This window comes from Triticum dicoccoides, chromosome 3A, assembly GCF_002162155.2.
Source record: "Triticum dicoccoides isolate Atlit2015 ecotype Zavitan chromosome 3A, WEW_v2.0, whole genome shotgun sequence".
Taxonomy (NCBI): domain Eukaryota; kingdom Viridiplantae; phylum Streptophyta; class Magnoliopsida; order Poales; family Poaceae; genus Triticum; species Triticum dicoccoides.
This window is the reverse complement of record NC_041384.1, coordinates 571,991,935-572,007,221: the sequence shown is the minus strand read 5'-3', so window position 1 is coordinate 572,007,221 and position 15,287 is coordinate 571,991,935. Positions and strand designations below refer to the sequence as shown.

Below are 15,287 nucleotides of genomic sequence, written 5' to 3'. Positions count from 1 at the left end.
AATAATCCATTCTAAAGCAGCTGGTGTCATACCCTACAGTGCAGTTAGGGGGATAGGTTTCACGAAGAGAATTGTGGAGCATAAATATTTGACGAGCAAGTGGATTATGAAAGCTTAGATCGAGGTTAGGACTGATAGGGCAAGTAGCAAGCAACTCAGGAACAAAATACACAATAAGACCATTTGGGCATTTGATCTTGCGCCCTACAACATGTTTAAGGTCCCCAGCAATAGCTTCAGACGCATTTCATTTTCGGCTGGAGACCCTTCCCTGCAAAAAGGTTAAGCTTTCTTAGCCACCCACATCTTCAAGGGTGGCTTCTAAGCAATGAGTCTAAGTGCAGCATCTAAGAACTTTGGCTTTGGAGCCCTAGCAAATAGTCTTGCAGGTGGACAATAGTACTCATAAGAATAAGCAGAGTAGTTCTTGGTCTTATGAACATGGTGGTTTGATGAAACGCGCTCATATTCATAGGCCTGAGTATGGTTTCCCTGCAAAACATTTGCGTTAGTGCGACTCAGGTGAGTCCTCTGTCTGTATGAAGCCTTTGGACCATATGAAGCCCGTGGTCTGGGGTTTGTCTTGTTCACTTGTGGTGTCATGACGACATACACAGGAAGATTTTCCAGACACTTTTTCGGCACCCAGACTTTCTTCATAGGTGGCCCATACCTGCAGTTAGTACCAATATACCTGGCAAACACTTCACCATTCTGATTCTTAAACAGTTTATAGTTTGCATCAAAGGATTCATCAATAACAATGGGATTAGCACAAGTGAAGCCAGATAGGGTGGATGGATCCACTGAAGGTTCCTTTGCAGCAACCCATGTGGTTTTGGGGTACTGCTCAGGTTTCCAGTAAAAGCCATCACCATTCATTTTCCTTTCGAACCCAACACCCTCTTTCCTAGGGTTTCGGTTCAGGATCTGCCTTTTGAGGACACCACATAGTGTCTGATGCCCTTTGAGACTTTTGTACATCCCTGTTTCAAGCAATGTCTTCAACCTAGCATTTTCATCAGCAATAGCAGTGGCATCCTCAGCAGAGGGGTTAGTTACCACATCAACAGTTGAAGATATTGCAACAATAGCAGTAGAACATCCAGCAACAGAATTAGCGTTGTCACGCTCAATGCATTTAAGACATGGTGGTTCAAATCCTTCCTGAGAGGAACTGATCTGTTTGGCGCGAAGCGACTCGTTTTCCTTTGAAGATCTTCATGAGCCGCTCTCAATTTCTCAAGATCTTGCTTCCTTAGAAGATAATCATAGGAAAGCTTTTCATGAGTTGTTGAGAGTGTTTCATGACGACTTTCGAGTTCCTCATACTTAACATGAAGATTTTTTATGTCTTCAATTAAGGACTGAGGTCGAGTCATTTCAGCGTCTAACAGGTCATCGCTTTTGTCTAACAGTTTTTGAATATGTTCCATAGCTTTATGTTGTTCAGTTGAAATTTTAGCAAGTGTTTTGTAGCTGGGTTTGGAACCACAATCAGAGTCATCTTCACTGGATGTTTGATAGTGAGTAGTGCGTGAGTTTACCTTGGCACCGCGTGCCATGAAGCAGTAGGTGGGAGCGGAGTTGTCCTGGTCATTAGCATTGGCATCGGTGATGAAGTCATTGTCTTCAATGTTTAAAATGGACTTGGCAACGTAGGCTGTAGCCAGACTTGCAACGCCAGAATCGGACTCCTCCTCAGACTCCTCCTCCGCCTCCTCAGAAGCAGACTCCTCCTCTAAATCCATTTCCTTGCCAACAAATGCACGAGCCTTTCCAGATGAGCTCTTCTTATGTGATGAAGACTTTGATGAAGACTTGGAAGAAGATTTTGAGTATTTCTTCTTCTTCTTGTCGTGGGAATCATATTCCTTGCTTTTTCTTCTTCTTGTTGTTCTCATTGTCCTACTGCGGACACTCAGAGATGTAGTGACCAAGTTTCTTGCACTTGTGTCATGTTCTCTTCTTGTAGTCATGAGCAGAATCTTCATCATTCCTTGAGCTGGATCGTGAGGACTTTTTGAAGCCTTTCTTCTTGGTGAATTTCCGGAACTTCTTCACAAGCATAGCAAGCTCCTTTCCAATGTCTTCAGGATCATCAGAACTGCAATCAGATTCTTCTTCAGACGAGGAAACAACTTTTGCCTTCAAAGCATGAGTTCGCCCATAGTTGGGACCGTAGATGTCTCTTTTCTCAGAAAGCTCAAACTCATGTGTGTTGAGCCTTTCAAGTATGTCAGACGGATCGAGTGTCTTGAAGTCAGGGCGTTCTTGAATCATCAGGGCTAGGGTGTCAAACGAGCTGTCAAGAGATCTCAGGAGTGTCTTGACTACTTCATGCTTGGTGATCTCAGTAGCACCGAGGGCTTGAAGCTCATTTGTGATGTTAGTGAGTCGATCAAACGTGAGCTGGACATTCTCATTGTCATTTCTCTTGAAGCGGTTGAAGAGGTTGCGAAGTACACTGATTCTTTGATCTCTCTGGGTTGAGACGCCTTCGTTGACCTTGGAGAGCCAGTCCCAGACTAGCTTGGATGTTTCCAGAGCACTCACACGGCCATACTGTCCTTTGGTCAGATGACCATAGATAATGTTCTTGGCAGTGGAATCCAGTTGAGCGAACTTCTTGACATCAGCAGCGATGACACCTTCACCAGCCTTGGGGACGCAATTCTTGACGACATACCAGAGGTCGACATCAATGGCTTCCAGATGCATGCGCATCTTATTCTTCCAGTAGGGATATTCAGTTCCATCGAAGACTGGGCACGCAGCGGAGACTTTGACTATCCCTGCAGTCGACATAGCTAAAACTCCAGGTGGTTAAACCGAATCACACAGAACAAGGGAGTACCTTGCTCTGATACCAATTGAAAGTGCTAGTGATCGACTAGAGGGGGTGAATAGGCGATTTTTATGAAAGTCTTCAAAACATGGAAGTTTCAAAGACAAACGATAGAAATAAACCTATTACCATGCAGCGGAAGGTAGACTACACTAAGCAAGCCATAGTCAAGTATTCAATGAAATGAAAGCACAAAGACTAATAGCAGCTAGGCAGTATAGATCAGGATGGAAGATAGTATGAAGCCAATCAGAACAAGCAGTCACACAGTGAAGACAAATAGATAATGCAAATAGGCAATGACTTCACAAGGACCAATCTGCAAATAAAGAGATGGGAAGGATAGAACCAGTGGCTCGTTGAAGACAATGATTTGTTGGACCAGTTCTAGTTGTTGTGACAACTGTATGTCTGGTTAGGGAGGCTGAGATTCAACTCAGAAGACCGCGTCTTCACCTTATTCCCCTTGAGCTAAGGACACCCAGTCCTCGCCCAATCACTCTGGTAAGTCTTCAAGGTAGACTTCCAAACCTTCACAGACTTCATTCACCGACGATCCACAATGACATTTGGATGCTCAGAACGTGACGCCTAACCGGCTGGAGGATTCACAGTCCTCAAGTGTAATAAGTCTTCAGATCACACAGGCAGGAAGACTTCAGTGATGCCTAACACTCTTTGGCTCTGGGTGTTTAGGGCTTTGTCCTCGCAAGGAATTCTCTCTCAAAGGCTTCGAGGTGGGTTGCTCTCAAACGACAAAAGCCATACACTAACTCTGAGCAACCAACCAATTTATGGTGTAGGGGGTGGGCTATTTATAGCCACTAGGCAACCTGACCTGATTTTTCCGAAATGACCCTGGGCCACTAAGGAACTAACATGTGTTCCAACTGTCAGATTTCAAACACACACGGCAACTTTACTTGAGCTACAAGCAAAGCTGACTTATCCAGCTCTGGATAAGAATTGCTCTCATTGTCTTCGCTCGAAGACATAGGATTTTGGTTAAGCATCAGTTCAGTCATTCTGACTGGTTCACTTGGACCCCACTTAACAGTACGGTGGTTCCTATGACTCAACAAAGAAGAAAAAGAACGACGAAACAACTAAGTCTTCGTGCTCCATAGTCTTCACGCGATGTTTTCTCTTGTCACAGTCTTCAATGTGAATGTCTTCACATACCACCTTTGACTTCAATGTCTTCATACATTTTTAGGGGTCATCTCTGGTAGGAAAACTGAATCAATGAGGGACTTCTACTTGTGTTATCCTGCAATTCTTACAAACTCATTAGTCCCTCAACCAGGTTTGTCGTCAATACTCCAAAACCAATTAGGGGTGGCACTAGATGCACTAACAGACGGTGTCGAGGTCGGGGTCGGGGGCGGCAGTGAGGGTGTGCGGTGGGCGGCGGCGGTGGTGAGGTTGACGGCGGTGGCGGGCGGCGGCGGTGAGGTCGAGAGCGGCAGGGCGACGGCGGCGATGGAGCAGTTGGGGGAGAGGGGGAAGTAGAGGGGAAGGACTTAGCGAAATTTTGAGCCCGCGCGGCCGGGGGTTAAGTCAAACTAGCAGCAGCGCGTTTTGCCGGAACGCGCTATAGCTAAGTTAGCTATAGCGTGTCAAGCGAAACGCGCTACAACTATTCATTTCTGTTTTATAATATCAGTAGCGCTTTGCCCTGAAAAAACACTACTGCTAAGTCTAAGCATGTAAAAACTTCAAAAATATACATTGGTCATCATTGTTCTTTTTGTGTAGAATCTAAATAGTCAACATGAATCCTCACAGTACCTGTATAGGCACAGGTGAAGATTCATATTGCAGCCACAAATCCTACACATATAGTTCAATGAAGACCAAGTGCTCGAGATAGTTTGAGAAGTAACATATTTAAGGTGGTAAACACCTTGTTCGCTTAGCAGTATGGGACTAAACTTAATTAGGTGCAATACTTAGTAGTAGCGTGTTTTGAGAAAAAACATTGCTACTAAGTACTTTAGCAGTAGTGCGTCCTCGGAAGGGCGCTACTACTATATCTAGCCTGGGGGCAACGCCATGGCAATTATAGTAATAGTGCTTGTTTCACCTAGACCGCTACTGCTACCGTGTTATTAGTAGCGCGGTTTTCTGAAGCTCGCTACTGCTAATTAGCAGTAGCATCTGTTTTTAGGCCGCGTTGCTGCTAAGATTCTGTGTATAAGGTTTTCCCTAGTAGTGTTAGCCCATCACAATCTCTCACGGTCAACGAATGATATTCCTTCTCCCAGGAAGACCCGATCAGACTCGGAATCCCGGTTACAAGACATTTCGACAATGGTAAAACAAGACCAGCAAGACCGCCCGATGCGCCGACATCCCGATAGGAGCTGCACATATTTCGTTCTCAGGGCAACACCGGATGAACACTACGTACAGCTAAAACCAACCCTCAAGTTTCCCCGAGGTGGCGGCGCAAGTGGCTCTGGTTCGTACCAACACTTAGAGAAGCACTGGCCCGAGGGGGTTAAAATTAAGATGACCCTCGGGTTAATTACTCCCAAGGGAAAGGTATAGGTTGTTAGGCAAATATAAAACCAAGGTTGGGCCTTGCTGGAGGAGTTTTATTCAAAGCGAACTGTCAAGGGGTTCCCATAACACCCAACCGTGTTAGGAACGCAAAATCAAGGAACATAACACCGGTATGACGAAAACTAGGGTGGCAAGAGTGGAACAAAACACCCGGCATAAGGCCGAGCCTTCCACCCTTTACCAAGTATATAGATGCATTAATTAAATAAGAGATATTGTGATATCCCAACATATCCATGTTCCAACATGGAACAAACTTCAGCTTCACCTGCAACTAGCAACGCTATAAGAGGGGTTGAGCAAAAGCGGTAACATAGCCAATCAACGATTTGCTAGGATGATTGAAAAGGTTAGAGGCTGTCATGGCAATTCGGGAAGCTTGATAAACAAGTGATAGGTAGCACGACATAGCGATAGAACGAACAACTAGCAAGCAAAGATAGAAGTGATTTCGAGGGTATGGTCATCTTGCCTGAGATCCCGCAAGGAAGAAGAACGAGTCCATGAAGAAGACAAAGGGACGTAGTCGAACGGATCCTCACAAACGCGACGTTACCCGAACTAGCAAGAAGAAGCAACACCGGAAAGGAGAAAACCACATAGTAAACAACCATCACATAAACATGGCATGATGCACAATCAAGTATGATGCATGTCCCGTTTAATGAAGCATGACATGGCAAAGTGCACAAACAATACTACAAATTAAGTGGAGCTCAATATGCAACGAGTTGCATATTGACGAAACACCACATGACTTATTTAGTTCACTCTTGTTTATGAACTCAACAATATTAAATGTTATTAAACATGCCAAGAGGTGAAGCATCACAAAACTACCTATCTAGGCAAGTTTAAATGAGGCCGGAACAACAAGCAACAAGTCCAAAAAAATCCTCATGTGCATATTTTAAAGTTGGTACGGTTCTGCCCTAAACCATATTTTTAGAGTTGTTAAACATGCAAAGTAATGCCACCATGTTAATCTATGCATTTTTTACCCCATTTACATATAAGGTTTATTAAATACTGAGCTATGGTTAATTAGTTATGAAATAAAGCATTTTAACATGGCATTTTAGCAAATTAAACAAACAGCAAGTTTAAACATTTTAAACATGGATGAAAGTTGGATATTATGAAACTACACAAAATTCTAAGCAAGTTACATGTTTAAAACATTTTAATCCGATGCATGGTTGATGATTTATTAAATGGATGATCTAGAGTGGCTTTTCTGTAAAACTGCTTTCCTCTAGAAAAAAGACAAATTCGCATAACTGAAAAAAACAGGAATGGGCCGAAACAAAGGCTGGTCCAACAGTGAACAAAAGAGGAGGGCGCGCGGGATGGGCAGCTCGCCCATGGGCCAAGCCCAGCTACAAAGGAGGCCGAGCAGGCTCGCTCACTGCTGGATCAAGTCGAGGCTGACCCGGGCGCGGTCAACACGCGGCTGCACCAATCGAGCTGTTGTTGCTCGTTACTGAAGAACGAACAACAGAAGCAGCGACAGGTTCATGGCGATGCAGGCGCCGGCGAGGTTCTGGCGACGGGGACGGGAACAGGCGGGTATGCGTCGAAGATGGCCGGATCTGATGTCAATTCGGGTCCGGGAGGCGAGGTGGCATCGGGCGAGCTCCTGCTCGTTGTAGAGGGGAAGCAGATGAAGGGGCACCGTCCTTGCCAGGAACCGATGAAGACGACGACGACAGGGACTCCGGCGGTGGCAGGTACTCGAGGCGGCGGCCATGGCATCGTTCCTGTAACTGAGAGAGAGAGAGAGAGAGAGCATGAGAGAAAGACAGGGATGGGAAGGAGAAGGAAGAAGCAAGGGAAGAGGAGGTCAGGAGGAAGGGATCCAGCGCTAGCTGGCTCTCCTGGCTTGCTGGAGCAGCGAGCGACTGCAGTAGGCGATAGGGAAGTACGCGGCAGCGCGAGTCCTGCTGGAGCTCGGGGTGACTCATGGCAGAGCTCGTCTACAACGACGGGGCTGACGAGGCTGTCGGGGACGCCGACGTCTTGCGGACATGGAGGCGCAGGAGCTCGAGGGGAGGCTTGGGCGAGCGGGACGGCAACGGAGCGCGAGGAAGCAGGGGCTCACAAGGGGCGCTCGGGGTCGCGGAGGGGGAGCGGCGACGCGGTGCGCGAGGTGACGACGAGCAAGGGCGAAGGAGCCCTGCAGCAGGGAAAGCAGAAGGATGCGCCATGGACGAGCTCCTGCTCGTTCCGGCGGATAGCAGGCGAGGACTCGGGCGCCTCGACGCAGAGGTGCCATGGACCGAGAGGATGGAGCTTGGGGACGTGAGGATCCAAGAGGTGGGGATGGTGGGCGAGGAGGTGGAGCTCGGGCTCCTGCGGGATTTGAGCGGGGCGGCTTGGTTGGCTCGATTGGATCTGGAGGGATCCCGAGGTGGGAGGAGGTGGCTGTGGTCTCAGTGGTTGGCTGAGAGGTGGAGGGCACCGGTTGGGCAGGGAAGAAATCGAAGAGGGACAAACTGGCGACGACGACGGAGGGATTTGGAGGATGGGACAACTCTCCTAGAAACTAGGGTTTGGACAGATATTTATAGTAGGTGGTCAAAGATGGGACTATTTGGTCCCTCCAATTATAATCGGACGATCCAAGATAAAAAGGTTAGGAAGCCTAAATAATAAACCGATGATGTTTTAGGGATGTTTGGGCATGAACCGAATCCAACGGTGACGACTGTCGGGCTCGGGTTTGGGGGAGTTTCGGACACGCGCGAGGGGTCGATGCACTGTGCTAAGAGGGTTCTGGTGAACGAGGTCAAGTGTGTGGTTGGACTGAGAAAAGAGAGGATGAATGCAATCCGACAACCGTTTCCGGAGACGGGAAACATCCGACGATAGACCGACTATAATGCCGCTATAGTTAACTGTCGGGGCGTCAAATGGACTCCGAATGCGATAAAACTTGGCAGGCGGTCTACCTACACTATAATAAGACCGCACGCCAACTCTATTCTCTTTCCGAGAATATTCTCCGGCCACTTATAAAATACTATTTCGGACGTGTCTTGAGCGCGTGCGAGTGTGGCTGGGCCCAGAACGGACAACGAAGAGAACTAGGAGACCTGGACGGATGCAAGTTTTGAAAATATGATGATGCAATGCACATGATGACATGACAAGATGCAACACGCAAGTGAATGACAAAGCAATAACAGCGAATAACCAAAAGACACCCGACGCGTTGGTCTCGGGGCGTTACAAAACCACAACAAGTAGAAGCCCACATTCAGCGATGCTTTTCTGTTGCAGCCAGCCAGCCGTAACCAAGCTACACTGCGCATTTCTCGTCTATTCTACTATCATCAGACTTGCCAAGAGCCAGTCCACACCGGGCATTTCTCGTCTGTTCTAGTACCATCATCGGACCTGACAATAGCAACATGACATTTCCCAGAGCACGCACACACAGCATTCAGTTTAATGGTATATAAGACTGTCCCGTACTCCGGCCTACTGACCAGCTCCCACGGCGCCGCCGTCTTCCGCGTCCCGGCCGCACCGGAGGTGTATCTCGTAGCCGCAGGCGATGCACTGGTACGCCCAGCCGAGCCCCTGCTCGTCGCACTCGCAGCAGACGTACGGCCCTCCGCCCGACTTCTCCGAGACGACGCTCAGCTCGTGCCGGTGCCCGGCGTGGCGCAGCGACGGCGCGTACCCCTTGGCCTGCTCGTCCTCCAGCTCCTGCAGCAGCCTCACCTGCTCCTCCGTGAACGGGAACGCCATGTCGAAGTAGAGGTTCACCAGGTTCCTCCCGTCCCTGGTCACCGTCTTGCCGTCCGGCCCGATCACCACCAGCGTCGGGATCTCCCGCACGTCGAAGTACCTGGCCAGCTCCCGCGACGGCGCGCCGTCGTACGGCAGCGCCAGCCACGGCATGTCGCCGCGCGACCGCTCGTACCCGTCCTCGTCCTTGTCCATGGGGATGTACACCACCTCGAATTCCTGCGACCTGCCCTTCAGGTTGCCGTAGATGGCGGCCAGCCTCGCGGTGAACTTGACGCACGGCTCGCACCCGTGCGCCGAGAAGTAGAGCCCCACCGTCTTCCCCACCAGGCTCGCGATGGGAACCTGCAGCCCTTAGCCACGGTGAGGCCAGCAGCTGGATGCATGGCAAAATCAATGGCGATGCCTCTGCATTCTAGAGGAAAGCAACACTCGGTGTCGGTGGTCACACAGGTACCTGTTCATTGCTGCCGTTCTTGACGTGGCCGACGGAGAAGAGCTTCTCGAGCGTCTGGGAGGCGAACTTGCTCCGCTCGTCGGCCTCCAGCTCCGCCACCCTGGCCGGCGTGAACGGGAACGCCGGGTCGCCGTAGCGGTGCACGAGCTCGACGGCGTCGGGGCAGACGACCTCGGCGCCGCCCGGGGCGAGCACCACGAGGCGCGGGATGCCCTCGACCTGGAACATGTCGCTGAGGCTCTTCTTGCACGGGAGGTCGCCGAAGGGCACGGCGGGCCACGGCATGGCGCGGTGGAAGCGCTCGAAGGACGGCCCGTCCTCATCGCACGACACGAAGACGACCTCGAAGCCGGCGCCGCGCGCCCTGAGCTGCTGGTACGCGGCGGCCAGCGCCGGCGTGAAGGCCTCGCACTTGGGGTACCAGTTCGCCGCGAAGTACAGGCCGATGACCTTGCCCTCTAGCTCCGGGAGCTCCACCTGTGAAGATTAGTTAGGGCCGGACACGTGGTCGCTGGTTTTCATCATGGTGTGGGAGTCATGATCACCGTTCACAGAAAAGGAAACAATTAAAATGATGGAGAGGGAGAGAGGGAAAGGAATAGTTCACCGGGAAAGAAGACCGTATAAATGTGAGGAGGTTGGATAGACACATGTCGACAGACGACAGTACCCTAAGTATTCTGATTCTCGACGTATGTATTATGTTCATTAATCTTCTATAAAAAGGAATAATTGAAAACCACATGAGTTTCTGAATATTATAAGTTGGGTGTGGCAAGATCTCAGTTCGATCGAGACTTAATCAAGTCTTAATCAAGTCACAGAACATATAAAAAAGCAGAAAGAAAGAAGTTATTTTTTTGCATGGATCAGCACATAACATCTCATGAATGAAGCATCGACTATTGTTCGTCCACTGAGATTTAGCAATCTTGTTACAACTTTAGTTTGTTGGCCAAAATTCACACTCTTATTTTCTACTCCCTCCGTAAACTAATATAAGAATGTTTAGATAACTAAGGTAGTTATCTAAATGCTTTTATATTACTTTACGGAGGGAGTAATAAGCATCCCAAACAAGATTAGGATTCGTTGATCTTATTAAATACCTAATATATTAGTTTACAGAGGGAGTAGTTAGCTTCTTCTAAAGGAACCCATAAATTGGTCTCTTTTAGTAGATTAAAAAAAAGCTTGCGAGGCTTGCACTTGTTGGAGGTAGCCGAAGGAACTCAAGATTATGCACACAAGTACAACAGATAGGCGCCTTCATTTTTCTTTGGCTGCGCCTTGTTTGAGAAAACATGGTGGAAGGAACAGCTTAAGTTTTTGATTGTTCAAGTAAAGCCCTTCGCATAAAACGTACCAACTTCAACCGGTGCTAAATTGGATCTTGACTAGGTTAGAATCCGAGATTTTTTTTTCTGAGTGAATTTAACACAAAATTTGTTTTGTTTTCCATTTCCATGTCCGGTATATCCACCCTTTGCGTGATACTACTACATGAAAAAGCAAGAGATCTCAAACCAAACCCAGATAGGAAAATCGCTCTGTTCTAACCGATGAACAGCGAGAGGGAACATGCAGCCGAGGAAGGAAGCAAAGAAGATTCAAGGGCGAAAGCCAAAGCAGAAGCAGAAGAACACATGAGCTGGAGAAGCACCTCGTCCCCGGAAGGAGCGATGAGCGAGCCCAGAGGCAGCGCGGAGCGGATGCCTCCTCTTTCACTCCCGTCTGCTTCTTCCATCCCCGGATCTCCGACGACGTTGAGTATCTTCTTGTGGCCAGGCCAGGCACTTTCCCTGTGCCTGATCCCCGATGCGTGCGTGCCGGATAGCAGCAGTAACGCTCTGGACCTGGACCGGACTGGACTGGACTGGCTTTGTGCTCTCCGAACAGCAGTTGTGGCCGACCCTCGCCTCACCGGCCACCGCAGCAATAAATAAGCAGGTGAACGGGGGGCGCCGCGTCTATCTGCAGACGGCGAACCCTTTTTCGCGGAGGCGTTCACGTCATCTCGCCACGCGCGCGCGCCCGGCCGTCGCAGCGGTTCCTTTCAGACGTTGGAGAGGGCTGGCGTCAGAGCAGCTGTCGAACAGAGGCGACGGTGGGGAGCCGGAGCCCGTCTTGTTGGCGTGCGGGGTACGTGGGGCTGGGGCTGGGGCTGGGAGCGCGGCTAGGTGGCCAGACACGGCGGGGTGGGAAAGGGGGCGACGCGACGCTAGTGCGCTTCCAGTCCAATCGGGGGTCTGGGAATCGATCGCAGCCAACAACGTGTTCTGCTCCGTGCCGTGGGTCGCGCTCGCGGTGGACTCTCTCTCTCTCGCCTTGGCGTGGGCGTGGTCGTCGCAGCGGGCGGATGGATGGCCGGGTGCGTGTGATGTCCGGTTGCCCGGGGCTTTGGTGTCGATCGGTCGCGGTCGCTCCCAAAGTCTGGCCCTGTTCCGTCTAGGAAACCAGATGAGGCCTAGGAGATCGTCATCAATGCTGGGTTCGCCACCTGTGGGATCGGGGAACTGATGCGTGTGTGCGTGTGTGTCTGTCAGCAGCTGACTCGCGGGTGAAACGCCGGAGCAGGGACACATGAACGCGACCATAGTACGCGCGTGTCGACTATGGTCTGGTATCCGTGTCGAAAGGTGGAGCTCCAACGGCCTAAATTTCGTGTTTTGACCCTTTTGACAAACAATTTCAGGATCTGACTCTGGTTTGAATTTTTTTCGGATTTGACCCTTTTGCTACCACCAGAACCTCTGACGGTAGGGTTACACAGCCTACCGCCAGTGCCCCTGGCGGTAGGTTTTGACGGAGGGGACGGCGACCGTTACCGCGTGTTGACGTGAATAAGTACCTTACCGCCAGGGGCCCTGGCGGTAGGTTGTGTTACCCTACCGCTAGAGGCTCTGGCGGTAAGGTGTGGCAGGGTTTTGCCGTGTAGACATTCTGTAACGTAAGATGCAATGGCCCTGGCGGCAGGTTTACCCTACCGCTAGCCCCCCTGGCGGTAGGGTCTTCTGTTTTGCCGTATATAGTTTCTGTAACGAAATATGAAAGGGCCCTGGCGGTAGGTTCACCCTACCGCCGCAGAGGCTGGCGGTAGGTTGTCTAACCCTACCGCCAGGGTGCCTGGCGGTAGGCTCCTCTGTTTTGTTTTTTCAAATTCATTTGGTTTCTTGTTCTCAAATTCAAATATGACAGCAATATCACAGCAAGATTCACAAATATGACAGCAATATCATAGATTTTAAACAATTAAACTTGAGCAGGACATAGATCCATATTAAGATAACTTGAAGTGCATAGAACATTTTAAACACATATATATCCACAAATAACAAACACATAATTTCACGTAGTTTCACAACCACTAGATAAGTTCATAATCTTCATCGTACTCTTCCTCCCCGTTGCTCTCCTCCTCCTCCCCTTCTTCTTGTGTGGCCTCCTCCTCCTCCTCCCCCTCCTCCCCTTCTTCATGTGTGGCCTCCTCCTCTTCCTCTCCTTCTTCATGTGTGGCCTCCTCCTCCTCCTCCCCAACTAACCTAGACGATGGGGGAGCATGCCTAGATGAGCCGATGAGACTCTGTGTGGCTACGGGCTGATAAGCTTCAACTGACCCATCTCCAGCACACCCAAGCAGCCCTACCAGCTTGCGACAACGCTTCACGAACTTCTGCACTCACAATGAAACAAGGGTATGAGATCGACTGATTGCAAGTGAACAAGATGCATCTGTTCCGAGGAGGCTGAAATTGTACCTTCATCGTCCCCCTCACTTTGTTCTCAGATTCTATGCTCCCGGGGAGATCACCTAGTGCATTTGAGGCTTCAAAGATGCATCTGTTCAGCTCACCAGACTGCAACGGCATAAGTCAGTTACGATGACGAATAAACTAATTTAAATACAACCGTCGGTTCAAACTTACCACTCTGTTGATGAGGGGTGCAAACTCCCTAAATCCACTGTGCATGTCTCTGATGCCGGTCTGGTAGGCCTCTTCCTCAGGGTCATCCCTCTCCAGCTCCGCGATGTCTTCCGCCGTCCACCGAGGCCTGAGACGAAGACGGTGCTTCTGGACATCATCGTACCACCTCATGTGACGGGTCAGGTAAGCATCCCAGTCAGTAACTTTCCTCTCCACATCTTTACGGAACCTCCGTCGGTTCCACTCTGTCGCATGAGTTTTATGCTCCTCTTCCCAGTCTGTGATCGACTGATTCTTCTGCCGGCTCATCCTCCAAGGCATAAGCAACAAGAATCATCATAAGCGCAATGATATCATCATAAGCAACAAGAAACATGATAAGCGTAATGAAATCATGGTCACGGTGAACAAAGCGCTCACAGGTGGAGCGCGTGGCCGCCGGTATCGGTGGGCTGGCCCGGTGGGGTATGCTGATAAATCCCAAACTGCGTGGCCACGCGGTGTGGCAAGTGCCACTCGACGGCATACACACAGATCATGGGCACGATGCACCGCCAGAGACCATGGTCCGCATCGCACATCATGTTCAGATCAAAGCCCCACTGTCGGTCATGATACGGCCACCAGTTTACCTATTACATATACATTGGTAAGTTCCCACTCTCGGTCAAAAGTGAAATCAAAGAGAAAGGTGTTGAGCGAGTTCATATACCTGTGTATGCATCAAAGCGTCCAACTCGTTGGTGTAGGTCTTGTATGAAGTCTTGTTAAGGCCCGTGTAGAGTTTGACAACATCCCAACTGTAAGCTACGGTGGGGTGTCGAGTCTCATCGTCGTCTTCGCTATAGGCACCCCACGGGCGTCTTGGCAACTTCTCCAGACGCCCCACCGGCAGCCGCTCCCACATCCAAATGGAGAAGGCCCAGACAAATCCACCCATATTGGACTTGTCTCCCGTCCTCTGCGTTGCATCGTCAAGCTGCAAAACATCAAATGAGGATCAGATATAAGAAAATGTCATGGACACACTTTCGTAGGTAGGTAGGCAATTAGATCATCTCTTACCGAACGGTATAGGTAGGCGAGAGATGTGGTCCCCCAACTGTACCCTGCCTCCCAGTCCGCTAGGAAGAAGAGATACGACCAGTTGGCAGAGTTTCCGGAGCTATCTGGAAACACGAACTCCGTGAGAAGATACCACATGTAGGCCCTCGCGTACCACTCCACGGTCATCTCGTCGGCGCCTTCAGGGCATTTCTGCCGGTGCTCCGAGAGCCAGGTCAACGGCACACCGGATGTACGGTTACCCTTGACAGCGGGGCAGTCGCCGATGAGGGCTGCAACCCTCTGCTGCCAGTTGGTCCTCTCCACTCGCCCGATGAGTGCATGACCCTCAATCGGCATGGCAGTAATCATCGACCAATCCTCGAGGGTCACCGTCATCTTCCCGCATGGCAGATGGAAAGAATGGGTCTCCGGTCGCCACCGGCCAATCAACGTCGTCAGAGTTGCGTGGACAAGCGTCGGCGGCTGACGCTTGAACTGCAACACAAAACCCAACAGACGGGCTCTCTTGAAGAACGGCGTGTAGAGCTCGTCGTAGTCCATATGCCCATGAACCCCGTGACCCCTCATGCGCAGTGGCTGGAGCATCTGTCAAAAAGTGAACGCCAAAAGTTAGGAAATTATTTTCATCAATCCGAAAACTTTCATCAAAATTTCATTCATATCA

The 15,287-nt window shown here is 50.0% G+C and overlaps 1 pseudogene; it reads right to left on the bottom strand.

Annotated features, from left to right (window-relative positions):
• The window catches only part of LOC119272579, a 33,152-nt pseudogene extending 18,193 nt beyond the window's left edge, over positions 1-14,959 (bottom strand).
• Between the last annotated feature and the right edge of the window lie 328 nt (positions 14,960-15,287).